At 46.5% G+C, this 20,259-nt stretch overlaps 1 long non-coding RNA gene across 2 annotated transcripts in view; it reads right to left on the bottom strand.

Moving 5' to 3' along the window:
* Positions 1 to 20,259, bottom strand: part of LOC128766958 (uncharacterized) — a 61,194-nt gene that overhangs the window by 16,104 nt on the left and 24,831 nt on the right. For both annotated transcript variants that reach the window (XR_008416045.1, XR_008416046.1), the window contains exon 3: positions 5,083 to 5,422. This is a non-coding gene — a long non-coding RNA (uncharacterized LOC128766958). The remainder of the gene's footprint in view (positions 1 to 5,082; positions 5,423 to 20,259) is intronic.

Here is a 20,259-nt window from a genome sequence, read left to right as displayed (position 1 = left end):
TGGGGCCCCTGACTGGCTGAGACTGAGGACCCCCAGAGAAGGCAGAAGGTGAAGCCCAAATGTTTGTGAAGTCTGCTTTAAATTCTGGCCTTAAGTCAATCACTTGATATACTGGCACCCTGTTTGTTTGTTGGGAGGCGGAGCTTCATGGGGCTTCTTTTTTCTGGTTCTCTTTTTCAGTAGCAAGCCTGCTCTGCTGCAGAACAGTGTCCAGAACACATGTGGACAAAGTGCAGCCACGGGGCCTCTTTTGTCAGCCACTATAATGACACTGTTGTCATTTATTAATTATTATTTAAATTAGGTTATTTTAAATTGTAACTTGTTAAATATGTATATAAGGGAGCTCTTTTTCCTTCTTTGTGTTCCAGACGGCCGTTCGAGAAGCGATTTGTTTGAAATCTGAATCGATTTATCCCATTACAATGAATGGAAAAAGAAATAGTGCGTTCCAGGCCTTAAAATAGTCTTTTGTAGGAGTGAATGTAGAGTGTCTGCTGCAGGTGCGCTGTTCGTCTATGTGTGTGGCCGCTGCATGTGGGAGGGGTTGCTGAGTGAGTGAGGTCTCTCCAGAAGTGAAGAGGTGCCCGGTGCGTGTCCAGCTCTGAATGTGCGCTTCTGTGCAGTTTGGCTGTGACAAAGTCATAAACCAAGTAACACTCTGTCCCAGACTCGCCTCATCCCTGTCGGAGGTGTGGAGAGTGAACACCTCCCCTGTGACACTCTACCACGGTCCAGTGCGGAGACAGGAAAGGTTTTACACCTCAATGTGAAGAAAAAACAGTCAGTAGTCAGAGGCTTCGTCATACACAATAACAAAGCGCGTCGTGGGTCAGCTGATCAGTCTGCGCAAAAAACCTCGAATTTTTTGTTCGAACTCAGATTTATATATATATGTGTGTGTGTGTAAACATTCTTTTCAAACCATGCTTCCAATCACTGATCACATGCTTCCATGTGTTCTTTTCGTTGGTTATGCTGTTCACCAATACGACTGAAGGACAAAGAATTTCCGCCATTGTTACGTCCTCTTGTTGTCTTATTAGAGCTACGTATCGGGTAGTGACAGCAACTCGACACTGTCCCCATGGTTTCCAGTGGTACTGCTCTGTTTGGCCCATATCCATAAGCTGGGTGGAAATACGGAGGAAATGAAGGCAGAGCACGGACGAAAGGGTCTGTCTGGATTCAGATCTGTATGAACGGTTGAGCATCAATGGGCAATTAACCACTTTTACGTTTTAACTTTCATGAACATGAGAATGATCTGATCCATAAACGGCCCTCAAGCCATATTTTGGACACACCACAGCGATAATAAAGCCAACAGCCCTGTTGGTCACAGAGACACTTTCTCAACTGGAATTTTTCAGAGGTGACAAACCTCCTCCCACAGACGTCACAGCTCCGAACCTCTGAAACATTTTCATCATTCTGCTGCTAAATCCGTCTTCAGCACAATCTCTCTAAAGAGCCAGAGCGGGATTCACACGCAAGAGTTGCAACAGGACAACGGGGCCGCGCCTTTGTTTGATGTCTGCAGTCTAAAGCCTTTGTTGTACATGTTTTACATTGTGATTCAACTGCTCAGCTGAAGTTAAATTAGGATAACCACCATCACTTCCTGTTTTATTTCACCGGACTTCCTGTCTCTGATGCTTACTCTTCATCCAGAATTAATGTCCGCATCACCAGTGAGTTTTCAATCAGACTTCCTCATGTGATGGGAAACTTATTTAGATAACCTAAAATTTGAATGAAATTCAATATTTCATTGTGCGATTTTTGTAATGTGAAATAATAAAAAATAATATATAATAATCTAAAACTGTTTTTATTCCATGATTTTAATTTGTATTTACTCGATTATTATTGTTTTCTTTATCAATAATAATAATAATTATTGTTAATATTGTTTTTATTATTGTTGTTGTTGTTATTGTTATTATTATTATTATTATTGTCCAGTGGTCACTGTCAATAATCTCCATACAGTTGTCATATTAAATTCACTTTAAGGGCGAGTGATACTGGAACATCCGTTCCCAGTGCAGTTTAGAAATTAAATTTAGAATATTGCCTTAGTGCTACAAAGACTGGTCAAGACTCATAATTTTTCAACCTTCTATCATTTTTTTTCTTCTACTGATCTTTTTTCCATTTCTTTTCTTACGTTTTTTGACTTTTTTTCTGAACTAACCATGTCTTTTCATCTTTGTTGTAGTAGAGTTTATTTATTTACTTGTTGCATGTTTCTTAACCAGTATTATAATTTGGGATTTATTTATACAAGTTTAATTTTTCTTCATCAATATTTTTGTTAAAATCCCAATTGTGCTTTGTTTCCTTTTGTCTCTGGAATCTCTGTGTAGTTGAAAGTTAAACCTGGTCAACAGTCTGAGCAACTTCACTTCCTATTTCGGGAGCATCAACGTTCTCTTCAGGAGGGCGCCCCCTAGTTGCCACAATATACATCGCTGTGCATCAGACTCAGGGTGTCGTCCGGGCGAGTGCTAGCTCACTGAAGAGACTCGGCTCCTCCCGGCTGCCTCCCAAACACTGAGCATCTGATCACCACCACAGCACCTGAGACTCACGCTCACCTCTGCTCACCACACAGCTCGTGTGTCACAAAAACAGATTTGAAATCTTCACCCATGACAGATTGGAAAGTCACCTGAAGTAATCAGGTTTGCTAGCACTGGTGTTGTCGCCGCTGTGGTTACACCCGATCTTCTGCACCATAAAATTGCTCTTTGCTGAGCAGCGTTTAATCCCAGCAGAGAAAAGCAGCGTGAATGACAGAAAGGGCCAGAATTCCTAGAGGCCTGGACGTGTTTTAGGAGCAGTTTTAACCCCGATGTTGCCGTGCTGCAGGCGACAGGAGGAATGCAGCGGCAGAGGAAAGGTGAGGTGAGGTCACTCGTGAGTCCACAATGATTCAAAGTGGTCATACATCACACAACCCCCCGAGGGAGCGTCCTTACATCGAAAATAAGGCTTTTACTACTGATTGCACTCGGCAGCTTCGCTGCAGCGGTGCCGAGTGACTTGACTCACAAGCGATTCGTGAGGGACTTGTTTTTCCGCCTCCTGCCTACATGAGAAAAGTCGCATTCATTAACCCATGAGTCATAAATCAGTTTTGGAGCTGTGTGGTGGCATGTACTCATTATAAACATGCGCTGACGCTCACGCTAGTCATTCTGTGTGACTCATCGGGAGTCAGAGAATTAGTATCCGAGTTGTTAGTTAGTTAGAAGTTGGTCTGACTCATGAATTCATGCATGAGAACGAGTCTTTTGACTAAGCACTTGGGGAATCAATGAATCCCACCAGTCTAAATGAAGCCTTGTGAACAGATGCTGAACCTGGACTCTCACATGCCTGAGCTTGGCTGATTTGACTCGATCATCAAAAGACGTATTTGACTCCCACATGTCAGAGTGAGTCTCCATGACAAAAGTCCCCTAATCTCCAAAATCCCCAAAGAGCTGGTTGCTGGAGAGGAACTCTGCATCATAAATTTAAATTTGTTTGATACACAGAAAAGCACAGATAAAAGTGAGTCTAGCTGTCGAGGAAGTGTTTCTGACTCATGGATTCACACACATCAGAGTCAGGAAGTGAATGATGCATGAATGAGTCTTTGTGATGCAGAACTATGGAGTCACACATTTAAATGTTGTGAGTCAAGTTTTTCCAAAGAGGAAGTGGCTCTGACTCATGGCTTCATACACATCAGAGTCAGGAAGTGACTCTGGCTCTGATATCACTTGGTTGCAGATTTCTGACTCGGCATTGTTGAGAGGACTTCATAAACATGTCCGAGGGCCAATCTTCCCCCTCACGCTGCTCCAGAAAACAAGCCTCTCTGAAAGGAGGTGAAGGCATTTTAATATTGAAAACCCTCATCTTTTATTCTACCTGACTCTCCGCTCAAGAGTCCGACCTCTCGCTTCACAATCCGAAGGCGAGTGCTGACTCTCTCAGTTGTCTCGGTAGCTACAAATCAATTTGTGTGCCTCTGCAATGCAGACACGACGCTCCCACTTGGCCAGGAAGCATCATGAGCTGAGAGGAGGCTTTTCTTTTCGCTAAATCCACTCCTGTTTTCTGCTCCGTCGTCTGAAGTCGCCCGGTCACGGTCGCCGGGAGATAGTTTCCGTAAGATATGCAGCCACATGTTCATGTAAATTGCTCAGCAGGCGCAATTAAGCTTTTCCAGCTCGGGCCGAGCAAACACAGCAACAAGAGGTCGGGCTCCAGAATTCCTGCAGCTTTTGCTTCCAGCCTCTTATTTACAACATGACTGGGCTCTGTGAGGTTTCAGAGATGAGCAACAGATTCAAGACCTTCCAAGTGGCGGCGGGTCAAATCAGTCTTTTGAGTCATCTCTCAACAGATGGAGTCCATTTATTAATGCTCCGAAAAAAAACCTCATCGCTGTCGCCATTTCGATCTGATGTTACGCTCAAACCCACTTTTATTAGATAAAGACCAGCCCACATTATGACAAGAGAGGAAGTGGTGAAGAATCACGGAGGGACTTGAAAAACAAAATTCCAAGTGACTGGAACCCAACGTACAGTAGACGGCATCTGTGATGAGACAGGGTGGTCCACCTCTGAAGATTCTGGATCCCAGTAAAGCTTTCAGGCTTTAGATAATAGACAGGAAGTTGTGTGGAACCACTCCGTCTGACATGCAGCGCTGAACTGCAAGTTTGTCTGAGTCGCATAATCTCACACATCCGAGGGAAGTCGTGGGATTTACTGAGGAAGGGAAACCATAGAGTTGCTCTGCCTTTGAAACTGATCTTAACTTCTGACCCTGACATGAAGAGTCAGTGCATCGCACCCATTCCTCCACAGCCTCCTGCTTGTTAGAACTTCCCACCAGTGTTTTGCTCCGTTTCTGATTCAGTACAGCTAGGGGGCGCTGCTGTCTACAGTAAGTGAATAACTTTTCTTAAACAGAATTTGTTACCAATGAGTGAAAGGCAGGCGACGAGTTTAGAAACAAACTTCAGAGACGGAACTGAGAGTTATTGACTGTGTGTTGACCTCGACAGAGTCTCACCTTGTGTGAGTCTCAGCCGCTCCACTTCATCTCTCATCAGACTTTCAATCAAAGAGCAGAACATCAGTTAGGGCCGCCGGGAGGAGATTGGGTCTGGCCGGCAGGTCCGGTGCCCAGACTGTCTCAATTGTCGGGGTAATTCCTCTTTTTCTGAAGTAGTTCTGGAAGTTTGGAGGAGAGCTTGGGAGGCGGTGGAGGAGGAATCGTGGTCTTCTGATCCCCATTAACTCTGCTATACAAGAGCAAGTGAGAGCCGAAATCCAGGGTGAGGAAGTTCACAGGGACTCCGAGGTAAAGCCGAGAGCAAAGTGGAACAGTGATGCCGGAGCTCTCCTGCGATCTGGGGAACAAACAAGACGTTAAGTGGATTTGAAACTGAGCCGAAAGGTTCGGCAACATGAAAACAACAATATTGCAGACATTTTGAGCGGCAGCTTTAGACGTTTATATCTGCCGTATATTAAACAGAAAAATCGCTGAGCGGGCAAAACGTAATCAGAAAAATTCTAATCACTGAGTCTCATGAATCCCAGCTCTAATTAAAAGTCTCCATTAAGTCATAAAGTCCACCATCATTAAGCCTGCTCGCCCTCACATGAACCCCGGAGAAGAAAGTTTCCCAAACTCAACTGTCCGGTGATTGAATCTCAAAGAAACAAAGCTGGAGCGAGTCTCTGACGGACGCGTGTCTGTGGGCTCTCCAGGTGACTGAAACAATAATCCGTCTCCGGAAAGCGACGCCGTGGGCTCGGCTAGCGGCAGGTCCACTCTTCAGCGGTATAAATCAGATTTCTGCTTTGGTTCCCTGTCGAGATGCTCGGATCCGGACAAATGAAACGGCTCCGGGCGTCACAGCCAGACGAAAGAAAATGAGTAGAGATGAATCACAGTGACTCAAACGCTTCCTGCGGTGACTCCATGGAGACACAATCAAGACAAGGCCTCACACCACTGCTCTCTATGAATTTCAGCTCAACAAGACGATGAGGAAAAGTTCTTCACGACAAACCCGTGTTTTAACCTGTGAGTCATGAATTCCATTCTAAAAAACTAGTTCTGACTCTCACTGAGTCAGAACAGTGCACGTGGAAAGCAAATATTGTGGTTAAAAAAAAAAAAAAGTAGAGACGAGTCACTCAGACGACTGAACAGGTTTGACTTGACACGCAGTACAGTGTTGTTGGGCCCTACTAAGCTGAGCCAAAAGACAAAGCTTGCCATTAAAAATACTGCATCATGATGGAGCCATAATGGAGCATCTGCAATCACAGTTATTATTATTATAGCCGATGAGACTGGGAAGAACTCGACTCCAGCGCTTCTGTTGTCTGGAGGGAAAAATGAAAAGAAGTTTTCTCATACTGAAATCAATAATGCATCTCATTAAACGCTGACACGACGGCGGAGTCAAAGATATATTCTTGCAATTATGCGTTTGTGGAATGGTGTTGCGATGTGTTGGTTGGTTTCTCTCTCCCACTGCCCATCACATTTACGAGGCTCCATAAAGTCAGTCCACGATAATGAGTTTTTGTTGCTTTGATGGCTCGGAGATGGGAGTTTTTCGGGTCCATCATCAGAAGGTGGGGATACAAGCCTTTACAGCCCCATCACCCAGGGATGAGGCTCAGAAATGGAAGTCATTCTAGCTGCAATAGGTTGAGAGGCAGGCGTTCAGCTCGGAGGGCGTCCGGGCGTCTGCAAAACGTGAAAAAATGGACGCCCAGTTCTCAACCGTACAGTATCTTGGCCACTAGTTGCCTCCATATACCAGCGTCATCTGGTGGTCAAGCTACGGTCGAGAATCTGGTGTCCATTTTTTCTTGTTTTGTAGACGCCCAGACGCCCTACTAGTTAAAAGCCTGTGGTAAGTGCCCAGAGGAAACCCATGAAAGCACAGCAAGAACATTCAAGAATGGGGGAAGTTGAACTAACAATTCCTGCCCCCAAGAACCATCTGAAGCTGTACTTATGCCACGGAATTGGACCCCCAGGAGACAGATAATACCAGGCCATTTCATAAATATATAAAAGAACTGCAGTCGGAAAGTGCGCCCTGAGCGATGACCACTGAACCCCTGTCTATTTCAGACCTAGAAGGCCTTGTCAGCTGAGAGTCCTGCACTTGAATCTTGATCCGACGTAAGGGGGAGGATGTAACTCTTAACCGGTCCTGCACTTGGAAGGGTTGCCCACTCTGTTAAGGCTCAAGACTCCACAGTCAATCCCGGACTACCGGGTCTGACCAACGCAGCACTGGTTTTTGATCCTCACTAGTAAACAGGACCCACATTTGGAGACAGACTCTGTCTCATGAGCCTCACCTGGAAGACGGGTCACGTGGTCTGGTGCAGTGAGAGGTGGGGGCCAGCCAAGTCTGGGCCCCTCCTGCCTGGATTCCTAAAAGGCACTTGAGATAAATGAATGAACTCACAACTTCAAAAGTCTCTGGCTCCTAATTCAAGAAGATTAAATCCAATAATTAGGAAGGCAGCACGCGCAGCATGCTAAATCCTTCGCCGCGACACAACTTCAAATGTTAATGGCATTCTGATAATGATTTATGAGTGAGGTGGCGTAGTGGAGGGATTCTGAGCGGGCAGATAAAGCGACGTCAGCTTCAGGGTCACTGCGGGTGAAAAATGATCTGGACTTCACCAGGGCTTAATAAGTGCACATTAAAGCATTAGTCATGTTGTACCGGCTGACGGGGAGGCAGCGACCTTCCTCCACGCACAGAGGTCACTGGGGGAGAAAACACTCGCCTGCTCTCAACAAACTTTTCATTCAGGACTCCATAACTGCCGGAGCAGCCGGGCGGACGCTCCAGCGCACAATTGGACCTGTCAGAAATGGTTTTGTTGGGGCTAAACAACCTTTCTGCAGCTGTGCTCCGCCGGCCGGGCCAGATGGAGCAGCGTTTAAGAGCGTCCGTCGAGTGGAAAAGAGCCTCAACATATTGCAGATCGCTGCTTCTGGAAAATTGAGAAGAGTCAACCTCTGCACTTTTACAAGCCCCGCCATGAATTCATGTTTGGCCGGCACAGCTATGGAGGATAGGCGCCGTGTTTGCTGACAGTTTTGGGAAGAATCAGATGAGGATTAGGAGTGAGGGATCTTTAGACCTGTCATTTCGGGCAGAGGAGTCAAGGTGAGGCTTCAGCACCAGGAAGCAGTTGACCTAGTTAGGAAATAATGGCCCTGCTCTTCACCCCAGTGGTGTCCTGGAGAAGTAATGGTGGTCAACCAGGCTAAACTGCTCTCCATGTTGTTTGCCTGTCAGAGCGAGAGTTCGCCTCTGGGGATCCTGTAGTTTCAGTTTCTAATCCTGAACATGGTCCATCCATGGCCACAAGTGCTTGAGACCTCCAGATCTCCCCACTCTTCAACGGTCTGATCCTTGCTGGGGGTCCTCAGCTTGCCTTTATGCTGACTCATCTGTATCCAAACTCAGTCAGGTTCAGCTGGATGATGACTAGCAATGCAGTTCTACTCCTTGTCAAAGCAAATCCTTTTTTTTGATCAAGAGGACAATAAATGATAAGAGAAGAGAATTATCCGTGACATTGGGATAAACTAAGGGGGAGGAAACCATGTCCCAAACACCTTAATATCACCTGCTTTATATTCAACAGTGTTTCATCACAAAGCTGTTTATTCACCCGAACACTAGCTTGTGACTTCACTGCACTGCAGACTGTTCCCTAGTCTGGGCTCCTGATGGAAAGCACTCGCAATGATGCCACTTGGGAAATCAATTTACCAGACAGAGAAAATGATGTGTAGAAAATATCCTAGCATTCAGGCACAGAATATTTAAGGGCGCGGTCTCACTCAGGTAAACGTGCCATGCTTAAGCTAACAGCCTGGGTTCTACTGTTGCTGAGCAAGGCATGGTTGGATGAGATGTGCTGTGCTGACACGATCAATGGCATGATCAGTGATGCGTGTGCACACAGTTGCTCGGGTGGTCGCGCATTCAACGCGGGAACAGTCATGTCACCAGTGCGACCCATTCAGAACAGCATGGGTTCGCGTTGGTCTAAAATGTTTTGGGTGTACAGACAGACACTGCATGGTGGGTCTTATCTTCACCACTCATCCTCTCTGCTTCCTTCACTTATCTTAAATCAATTATTCCTTTAAAAAAAATACCTCACTTGTAACGTATAGTGTGTCAAAGGAGGCACATAATGCTCATCACTCAAACAGTCAGACTTCAGGCAAGGTAGATCTCACTCAGCAAAGCACATGGCAAACATACTACACGGAGGACGACACAACCCGAAACAAAAGACTAACACACAAAAACAATGTCGTACATTTGGGATTATTGATCGTAGCTTGTACAAAGGGTCAAATTATGGTCAAAATACCATACACCTGGCAACAGTGCTGCCTCTAGTCTGATAGTTCCTTTCCTTCCTGCCTCCATTTATGCAGTAAAACAGCACCAAAAACTTGAAACCCCTTTGACTATGAAACACTGGCTAACACAAATGTTGGCAATATCGGTCAGTTATCATTGACGTGAGCATCAAGCAAAATGACTACAGATCATGAAAGCAGAACTTATACTAAAAAATGTACATTTTCATTGATAGGACAACATGTTCTGCAGATGCCAAGTGTGTTGCTGAAGAATTCATTATCTACTCAGGCGTCCCGTCGTCTCTCAGGTCAGGGTGAGAGTTCCTCCACTGTAGCGCTCACGCATGGACGGCTAAGCAGCACACGTCTAATCCAGAAATATGGCAGCCGATGTCCGACTATATAGACCGTGTCAGGAATCACCTGGTCGCTGCCTGCCCTGACACAAACTCCCCGGAGAGCTTCCGCGTCTCTGCCAAGACACGATGGCGTCCTTGGGGAGACGCCGTGTGTGTTTCGAGGAAGCGCTATGGCTCCATAATGTATGGTTCATCTCACATCGAGCTGTCACTTTCTTTGGAATAGCGTTCCTCAAGAGCATAGCGTGGAAGCCTTGTTTATTCTCTATAATCCTGTCTTTTAAGCTTTGGCTCTAATGTGTTTTGGACTCATTGGAAGCATCCCCCCCCCCCCACTTCTCAGGCTTGCCCCAACACTCTGGGGTTACAGATGCTTTTAGAGCACCAGTTTGAAAGTCACCTGGAGATGACATGGACATTTTTTGTTTTGTGACACGCTTCCACAAAATCTCCCTGAGAGATGTTAAAGTGCTTTCTGTTTGTCACGACTTCTGTTTTGTCTTCTGAAATATTGAACTAATTCAGTCATGATCCGCTATATTCAAATCTCAACAGGAGCAAGTGCATGGTGCTCCTGTGTGTCGTTGAAACACTTTTCATACTGACTAGTTTTCACCTACAAATATGCTTTGTCACGTGGAAATCCATGGTGATCAATACGAGTCCTCTTCACCAGCCTGTGGGGTGATTCATATCCGCTCCTGGATGAGTCAGCGAGAGCCTCGCCCTCTGCTGCTTCGCACGTGGACCGGGGGGATACATTCCCCCTCATTAAAGATGCGATACTGAACATGGCGTCTAAGCGTCCATTGAGCGTGTCGAGGGGCAATTTGCACACAGATTTCTTCACATGTTCAGTCTTGAAGAGAAATATGGATCTAGTATGTCTACTTTGTCAGTTTCTGTTGGCTGCCATGATGGTCTGGCACTCTATGACTGGTCTTCCCTGTGACACAAACAGAACTCTGCTGTGTTTTTCATTCCAGTGGAAGCCAGCACAAAGCAAAATGGCCACCTCCAGCTCAAGGAATCTTGCTTGTTTGCAATGAAAAACAAAACAATTCTGGTGTCCCTTTTCCTCACACTTGTTTTCATTATAAAAATATATTTGTATTTTCTTTTATAACCTCACTTAGTTTTATATGTTTGTCTGAAATCCTCTTTTTTGATGGTGATATTTCTCCCAGCGGTTGACCACATGCAGGTCGTCGGGCAGCAGGAGTTGAGCCTGGGCTTCCGCTCTGACGAATCGTGTCATGCTCTGTTTAAGCAACACGTTTGTCTGACAGCAGCATCTGTACTCGACCCACCACACCACTCTCGAAACCAAACTCTCCCCTCCAAGTTTCCATTACCTCCTTATTGTCTGCAGATTACTCCTTCCTCCCTCCATCACGTCCTGTCTGCCTCCACCACATCAACTGTTAAAGCTCCTCGGGCCTTTCGCTCGCTGCTTGTTCTCTGTGTTCCTGCCTGCATCTGCTTCCCTCGCAGCAGATTAATCACACAGATTCAGGAAGTTATAACTCCGTACACTATTCACTTTGAATTTCAAAGTTAGGGAGGCCAGATGGTTTGGACGTGTGGAGAGGAGAGACATTGTTGGACTGAGGATGTTGGAGATGTTAATGGTGAAGACAAATGGTGATGAGGTCGACCAAACAAGCAGAGCTTGAGTCCAGACCATTGATGGCAAAGCATGGCAACCTCTGCACGATCTGTAATCCGTTGGGAATACTGAACCACTGTGTGAGCATCGAAGAGCTGAGATCCGTGCAGCAGAAGTCCTCTTCTCCAACACAGATTCTTTAACACTCTCTCCAGGAGATGGCGATGTTGTAATCACAATTCTAACCAATGCGAGTTGTGCGAGGCGCGGCCTTGTCGTCCTATCATGCAATTTTCTTGCCAGTTCCACCAATCACTTTAGTCTCCTTTCGCCACGCGGCAAGTGCGGCATCATATTCCGCTCACATTTGCCCATAAATATTGCGGGTCGCAATTCATACGGGAATGATTGTGAATCCATTGATAAATGTCCAAATCCCCAAGACTGAAAAGTAGAATAGACGGAACTAAAAAGCGGAACTCACTAGCGCAGCGTCACCCGAACACTATAGAGTCTGGAGGTAAACAAACATGGCTGACCGTCAGATCCATCTCTCTCCAGGCTGTTTCTGACTCTCTACATCCCGACCCTGTGGAACACGTCAGCAGCTAGTGTTTTAACTGGCTGGATAAATGAGCTACTGAGCCACTCCGGTCACTCACACACAAACATTCCCCACCTTTACCTCACAGACTCCGCCCACTGAAACATCCACCAGTCACCGCCTTTGAGAGGGGCTCCGTAACATAACACAGAGCGCTAACTACACGCTGTCATCCTGGAAACTACTCACGGCACATCGTCATAAAAAGATGGATTTATTTTAGCATCATTCTTTCTTTAGCATTTATTTATTTTGTGTGTGTTCTTTGCACTTGAGATTCTCATATTTGGTTAAAATCATTGCAGTCTGGAGCTTTTTTAAGACTACAAACTGACACTTGTTTTTTCCTCCTTTGCAAAGGTTCCCATTGTGTTGTTCCAGAACTATAAATGCTCGCAGCTTTCACTATTCACAGTTATTTAAAAAATGCAGCTGATCGCTTCTACTTTGGACGATGAGACTGTTCCCACCCGACGCGCCATATTTCTTGAACATCCCAGGAGCAGTTTGACCCTCTGACATTTTACCCTGAAATGTCAACATGTCGTCACCAGAGGCATGGGCACCATGCCATCACGATCTCACTTGATCCTTGACACCACGGACAATGAGGAAGAGAGAGCAAATAAAGAGCAAGCACGTGAGATGTGGGCCGGATTGTGCCCTTTAAATGCCCATCATGCACCTACTATGCCATGATGTAGCGGTGCTTGTGTGTGTGAGCGACCGGGAAAATCCTCCGGATCAAACCTCCGGCCAAACAGACATGCTTTTTCTTGCAAAAAGCAGTAGATAGCCGTTCATGAGTTCACCGTTTACCAGGCATGAAGGTTCCTGAAATCCTCTGGGAGGGAAACAATGGATTGAAGGGCAGGAAGTCTCCACAGCAGCGTCTGAGCCGCGTCAGTCCCGGAGGACACAAACAAACCCCTGGTGAGCCGAGAGTGTAATGGGACGCGACGGAAAAATAACTCTGAGGGTGTAATTATGAGATTAAAATAGCTTTTGTTATTAACCAAAGCTAAATTATTCACGACTGAATATTGTCACAGAATCGCGGTGTGCGCGGCTGATTCATTAGAGCTGAACAAACAGAGGACGAGAGGATTCATAATGAAACCGATGGCTCCATCCCGCGAAAACATTAGGTTTTATTTCCTTCACTTTGATCGTAAACTACTGTAAAATGCCTCCTGACTTGCTCCCTCCATAATCCAACCGTTCAACAATACGGGGGAATTCTCCACTTCCTCATCCAGAGTTGTCGTGAGCTGCTGCTTCCTCATCACACATCACTCCACACCCCCTTCTTTAAGTATCATGCCTTCAAGAACATCAGCTCTGACAGTCAACATCGACCTTGTCCTGCCATATTTTGGGACGGTGACTCATCTCCTCCCCAGAATCACCTCCCTAATGTTCACCGCAGCGGTGGGAGTCTAATCACCGATGTCACCCCGACACTAATTCACGTTGTTAGATTGTGGATGTGCTTTGCTTTGGGTGCGTGACTTTTACCATCATCGTTCACATCAGCAGCACGTCGACTTATCACTATTATGATGACACCTCAGGCTTTTAATGGTTTGATGTATGACGATAATGTTTGTGTGAGTTATTAATATGTTGTTATTCCCAGACTCTTCCCTGTCGCAGTCTTCTCTCTGCCACAACTGAACCAAGTCCAGGGATGGACATCCAGAAGCCAATTTCCACTTTACCTTATGTTTGTTCAAGGACAGAAGGCTCTGTAAAGTGGAGCAGAGACTTCCCTATCTCCAAAAACCTCTAGGTCTTCATTGCTGCACTCACAAGCTGACTGGGAGGAACAGGTTTGCCTGGTGATCTCCTCCTTATAGGACATGCCTGAAACACCTCACCAGGGAGGCATCCAAGAAGCATCCTAAGAAACAGCCCACTGGTTTCTCCTGATGAGGAGGAGCAGCTGTTCTAGTTTGAGTCAGTCTTGGATGACCGCGCTCCTCAACTGGCTCAATCCTTCCACCAGAATCATCCTCCACAATGATGGGTAGATGAGGTACTGTATCATGAAACAGTGTCCTAATCTTCAGAGGCCACTAGATGGTGCTCTTGGTTTACAAATGATGTAAGGTTTCATTGCATTGTTGTTGAAGTTGAAACATTGTGCAGCGGACAGTGCCATCTTGTGGCCTCTGGAAAACAGGACACTGTTTCATGAAACCTCATCTACCCATCAGCGTGTCCCAAGGTCAACTGAAGGGCAAAACCCCTCCAGTGTCTACTCTCCTCCCAGTTGATCAGCAAACATGTTAAATCTCAGGACTTTGAGTTCAAAGCAATGGTGACTCCTCACTTCCAAACATGGTGACGATGTTGACTCCTGTCCACTGCTGCTGATGCATTAGAACATGCATTACGTACCATAATGACATGGTAGAAGAGAACATTAATCCAAAAGTTTCATTTCACTTCTGCTATTGATTGTCCGTCTCACTCCCTCCGCAACTTTGAAACCAGTTTTGAGCCTGCAAACATACATCACACGCTCCGTCCCCCGACACATTATGAAAACATTACGTGGCATTAATCACACTGGTGCTGACGCGGCGCTCACACCCACACCGCCGACAAATGATCGGAGCAGTCGAGTCACTCTGGGTCGCTGCACGACGCTGACCTGATTTTGTGGGTTTTCTGTTCCCTCTTTTTTGTCCATTTGTCATCCGTGCTGACTCACGAGTCTCAGGCGGAACAAGCTCAAGTGAGCCACACATCTCATCTTGACCAAACCAACCCATCCTCACTCCCATGGTGTAATATATTGACATTGGGAAGTGGATTTTTTTGCATCCAATGCATGTTGACACAGATGCCATCCTTAAGTGTTGCATGTTGGCGCAATGGGTTGAGGCATGTTCTGTCACATAAAAGAAAATTGGAGGTCAGGGTTACGTAGTGATGGGCAGATGAAGGTATCATGAAACAGTATGACAGAGCTGCTGAAACAGTGTCCTAATTTTCAGATGCCGCTAGATGGTTTAGAAATGATGTCAGGTGTTCAAGTCCAAACATTTTACAGTAGACAGTGCCATCTAGAGGCCTCTGAAAATCATCACGCTGTTTCATGAAACCTCATCTAGCCATCACTAGGGTTAGGAAAGCCACTCCTTTCATTCTTCACCATGGCCGAGTGTTTTAGTCACAGTGACTCCCTGACAGCACGGTCAGTAAGGAGGAGACTTGCATGGACAGTGGTGAGCATGGCTTGGTCAGAAATATCAACTTAGAACTGAGAGACCTGGATGGATTTTGATTACCCGACTAGAATGTTTAGCTGTCGGCCAGAAAAAAAGACCATTTGGGAAGAACAAGCCGGGAACTAGTGCAGCAGAAGATAACAAGAGTTCGCGAACTTGTGAAAAGGAATGGCTCCGGCCTCAGATTTGTGGTTGTATTTTCCAAACCTCGGGAGAAACAGAGAGACTAAAGACAGGAACATAAAGGATGGCAGAGAAAGACTGTCTGCAGGGGAAGGAAATGAGCGGCATTCATTCACACAAAGAGAGCTGGCAACAGATGGAGAGGGGAGGGGGACGAGAGGGGGACGGCAGGAAGACCAGAGGGGAGGAATGGCAGAAGGATTCCACTGCCAGTGATGGAGGAGAGAAGACAGGGAGATAAAAGTCACTGAGGGGCCGAATCCTCAGCCATCCATCTCTTTTGTGCTGCTGCTGCTGCTGCTGCTACTGCGGTCGCCAACCCGGCCGCCATCACACACCTATTGACAGTACTGCGGCACACACACCTGCATCACCACGAGTCTGCGGGCTGGACAGACACCAGAGGCCAAAGTGATCCACAAAACTTCCAGCTCCTGGAGACAATGACTGGGTTGGCACCTTCTTACAAGACTCCACTGATAAGAGTCTGAGGGTTCTCATGGACCCTTCACAGCTGCGGAGTCAACAGGAAAACTTTCCTCAGGAAACCCCAGCTCAATGATCATCATGTGGTACTTCGAACCCAACCATCAGAACTTCACCTGCCTGGCCTGGGCCCACCTCTGTATTCCTCTGCTGATCTTCAGCTCTAGAGAATCGTTCACTGGCTCAGACTTTGTTTATTGCCATGTGGACAAAGGACCATCACTTTTCTGCCTTTGACCTTTCAGTACTGCTGGTTTCTCAGTGCGTCTCGTTCCGCCTGACCTTTATTTGTCAGCTCGGTGCTCCACAGTTTTTACTTTGAAACTGTTTTTCCAGTCCAGCGTCTTCAGAAATGTGCTTTTGTCTATTGATTTTGAATCAAGTCTATTGCATCGCACCTTGGCTGATCACCACTCCACCACCATGTATGCAAACTTGGGGGGTCTGCAGCTTGAAGCTGAAGCGCTTCTGTGGGAAACCCACATCATCTGGAGCTATAATCCCAGCTCTCTCTTCGTATGGATAGAAAAAATACAGAGATCCTTCCCTCACTTTCAAACAAACCCTGGGGTCTTCAAGCGGTCGCCACATAGAGGAGAACCCTGACGTCAAGCCACCCTTTTGGGAATGATCAACAAGATTCTCTTCCAGCTGAGAGTTCACTTCCAAGATGGTGAGGAGGAACATGCTAACATACTTTATTTTCACTCCAATTCACGGGGCTCTGGAAAACACAATGGGTTTTTTTGAGAAAAGCATCAGCCGCTTTCCATCCCTGATACGACAGTACGGATGAGGAGTTACTGCGTGTGCTCAGAAGTGGACATGACCTTCTGCTTCCAAACAAACTCATCCTCATCCTGGCCACTCATGTGTTCACATGGAAACAGAGTCAGGGAGCGATCGCAGGAACATCCTACCTACCCTCTGCAGGAGTCAAACAAAACTATCAGTGAAAGCAGAGACAAGTAACCTCCAGGTTGAAGCCAACTTGCCCCGACATGAGATGTGACCACTAGTCCTGGAGCAACCCAGCACAGAACCACGAAACAAGGGGCTGTCATAGATTCTCCTTCCTGTCCAACACAACCTCCAGAGAGCGACCATGTGACACCCTGACGTGCTCTGCATGAGACTAAAGCAGCAACGTCACGAAACAAGGTCTCAAGGTTTCCACCGACAGGTTGTTGTTCAGGGCGCTAAATTCAGGCTGAGTGTCTCAGCACAGCGTCTCCCCATTCCACTCGTGTTACTGTTCCTCTCCACAGTGAACCCCATCAGCCCCCCCACACTCTACTGTCCAACCTCATTCTGTCACCCAGCCCACCCCGTCGGTCCAGCTCGGAATATACATCAGACGCCGGCGTAAAGACGCGGTGCAGCCAGCACGCAGCTTCAATTGGCAGAACTGTAATGGAGACAGTAATTTACGCTGCACGTCAGGTGTGTGTGTGTGTGTCGGTGGGTTCATGATTTAATAGACTTTTCTTAATTTAGACTCGGAGCGGCAGGAAATGGAAAGATGAGAAAACATGGCCATCATAAATCAGTGAGTGGAATTATGAGTAGCCAACAGTTCGTCCAACAGGGGGCGCCGATACCTTCAGAGGCATTGCACATGTTCGCTGAAGGACAATATGGAGTCAACAATTCATCTCAAAAATATTGTCAGACAGTGGGAGGGAACACGGTGATGTCACAGAAATACAACATTTTTGGAATGAAGGAATTAATAAAAGACAACTAATAATTAACAAACGATGTTGGAATATTAATACAATATTCTTGAAGGAATACGTTGAGTGGTGAAATAAGAAAGTTCCCTACTGAGACTTAGTGGCACAGGATCTGGCTGTGATGTAATTCTAATCGATTCTGCAGTGTGATCCACTCAGAGGCCATTAAACATGTTCTCCTGCCGCGCGATTGTGTCAGTCAAAAATGATTTATGTGCCTTCGGTGTGTGTGTTTTCAAACACCACGATCCTCAAGCGGCGCCAGAGCACATACATGAATGTATAAATGAGTGTTGGTTTAAGGTCAGACTTGAATATACGCAGCCATGTGGAGTCATGCACCGCCGAACAAACACACACACGCACGTATGTGGCTCCCCACGACTCACCGGCGCTGATGCAGCTTAATGACCAGAATAATTTAAAACAAAGTTTCCTACACACATGCACTCGTCACATTCCGCCGCTGCTGCGCCAGGCCGCGCATGAATATTTCAGTGGGTCCATTGTGCTCCGCTTTTGTTTGTGAGCGATGAGCGCGCAGAGTAATGCCCTCGTCCGTCAGCGATCCAGCAGCAGAGTTTATGAGGACGGGGCTCTGCACGCGTGGATGTTTGCTGGATGGCAATTCTGTTTAAGTGAGACGCTGGATACAAGGGCAGGTGTCACATGTGGTGAGACTGCGGTGAGCAAACGTGTCCCCACTGTAGCATGTCAACTGCTTTTATTTGGCCGGCCACAGTCATCATTTCACAGACCCGGAATCGGACCAGTATTTCTGTGTGAAGATTGTTTCTGTGGGGCACTCTGAGTTCCTCCCAAACAGTAACGAATAACTCCAAATTGTTCATAGATGTGAGCTGTTCTCTCTCTCGATTTGAGTGCTGTGGTCGACCTGTCCCTGGATGAAATGCACCTCTGTACGATCCAGTTGAACCAAAGATTTTGCTCCACACCAGTGTCTACTCAATAGGTGGATGGGGGCCCACAAACACTTTTCTTTTGGCCCCCACAAATTAGACGAATAATTCCGTCAAACCAGTGTAGCGATTCATTTTGCAGTACCACCTCCACTAATCCAGGGGGCTACAGTGAGTGAGTGTCTTCACAAAGCAGTAGCAGACGTCCATTCAAGCAAACACATTCAGACATAAAATCTGACTTTTGACGGTGAATCAACTACAAAATATTCATTAGCTGAAATGTTCAATGGCTCAGTGACATACCTGAACTTTTACCTGAATTTTAAACTAAAACCACTTTGTTTAAAAGACTTGTCGAACAATGATGTTGAAAAGTATAGAAACAAAACATCTGAAATGTGGTTACTGGACAGCACGTCTGGCCTAGGAACCCTTATACAGTGGTACCTCGGTTTTCGAATGTCCCGGAATTTGAACATATCGGAGTTCGAACAAAAATTTCCAGATTTTTTTGCTTCTGATTTCGAACGAAAATCCAGAACTCAAATGCCCCCGAAAAAAGCCGGAAAAAACATAGCGTGCGCGGACCGATCAGCTGACCCTGCTTTGTTATTGTGTATAACACAGCCTCTGTATGCAGACGTGTCCCGTTAGCTACATTTACTGACTGTCTTTTCTCCATATTGAGGTGTAAAACCTTTCCTGTCTCTGCACTGGACCGTGGTAGAGTGTCACAGGGGAGGTGCTCGCTCTCCACACCTCCGAGGCTGGAGCGCACACTCCAGGGTTTGATGTCCTGTTGTGGGCTGGAGCTGGGACAGGGATGAGGCGAGTCTGGGACAGAGCGTGACTTGGTTTATGACTTTGTCACAGCCAAACTGCACAGAAGCGCACATTCAGAGCTGGACACGCACCGGGCACCTCTTCACTTCTGGAGAGACGTCACTCACTCGGCAACCCCTCCCACATGCAGCGGCCACACACATAGAGGAACAGCGCACCTGCAGCAGACACTCTACATTCACTCCTACAAAAGCCTGTTTTAAGACTTGGAACGCACTATTCCTTTTTCCATTCATTGTAATGGGAAAAATCGATTCAGATTTCGAACAAATTGCTGCTTGAACGGCTGTCTGGAACGGATTGTGGGCAAGAACCGAGGTACCACTGTATTCCTTTATTCTGTGGCCCTCTCAGTAGCCCTCTTTTACAGGTGAGAATGTTATTTGCAAATCTAACTTGACTTTCCTTGCAATGTCCCCGTTTCCCCACTAGATGGCCGGGCAATTATTTCTAATAGGGGGTTCCGCTAAATTTCATTGTTGGTGTCACCGACGACAAGGTGCATTTATGGCGACTAAAAGACGACCCAAGCAGCACGTAAATGGCGGTATATGTCGCGTCGTTCAAGCAACGTGAAGCCTTGACGTCCAGAAGTGTCGCCCCGTGCGTCCACTGCTTCCCTGAGAATGTTCAATTACCGCACCGCGCTCCCCCGGAGTGCCGCATGATTGCTCCTTTAAGAGAAGCCATTCGATACTGTACATTACACAGAGCACCATCGGACACAGCTCAGGGAGAGATTGAGTAAACTGGATGTATTGCCGTTATCAAGACTGTGCGGAGAGAAATAAATTCTGGGCTTCCTACCTGCTGCAGGAGCGCTG

This window comes from Synchiropus splendidus, chromosome 11 (assembly GCF_027744825.2).
Source record: "Synchiropus splendidus isolate RoL2022-P1 chromosome 11, RoL_Sspl_1.0, whole genome shotgun sequence".
Lineage (NCBI taxonomy): Eukaryota > Metazoa > Chordata > Actinopteri > Syngnathiformes > Callionymidae > Synchiropus > Synchiropus splendidus.
The sequence above is the reverse complement of the archived record's forward strand: the minus strand, read 5'-3'. Positions and strand labels throughout refer to the sequence as shown.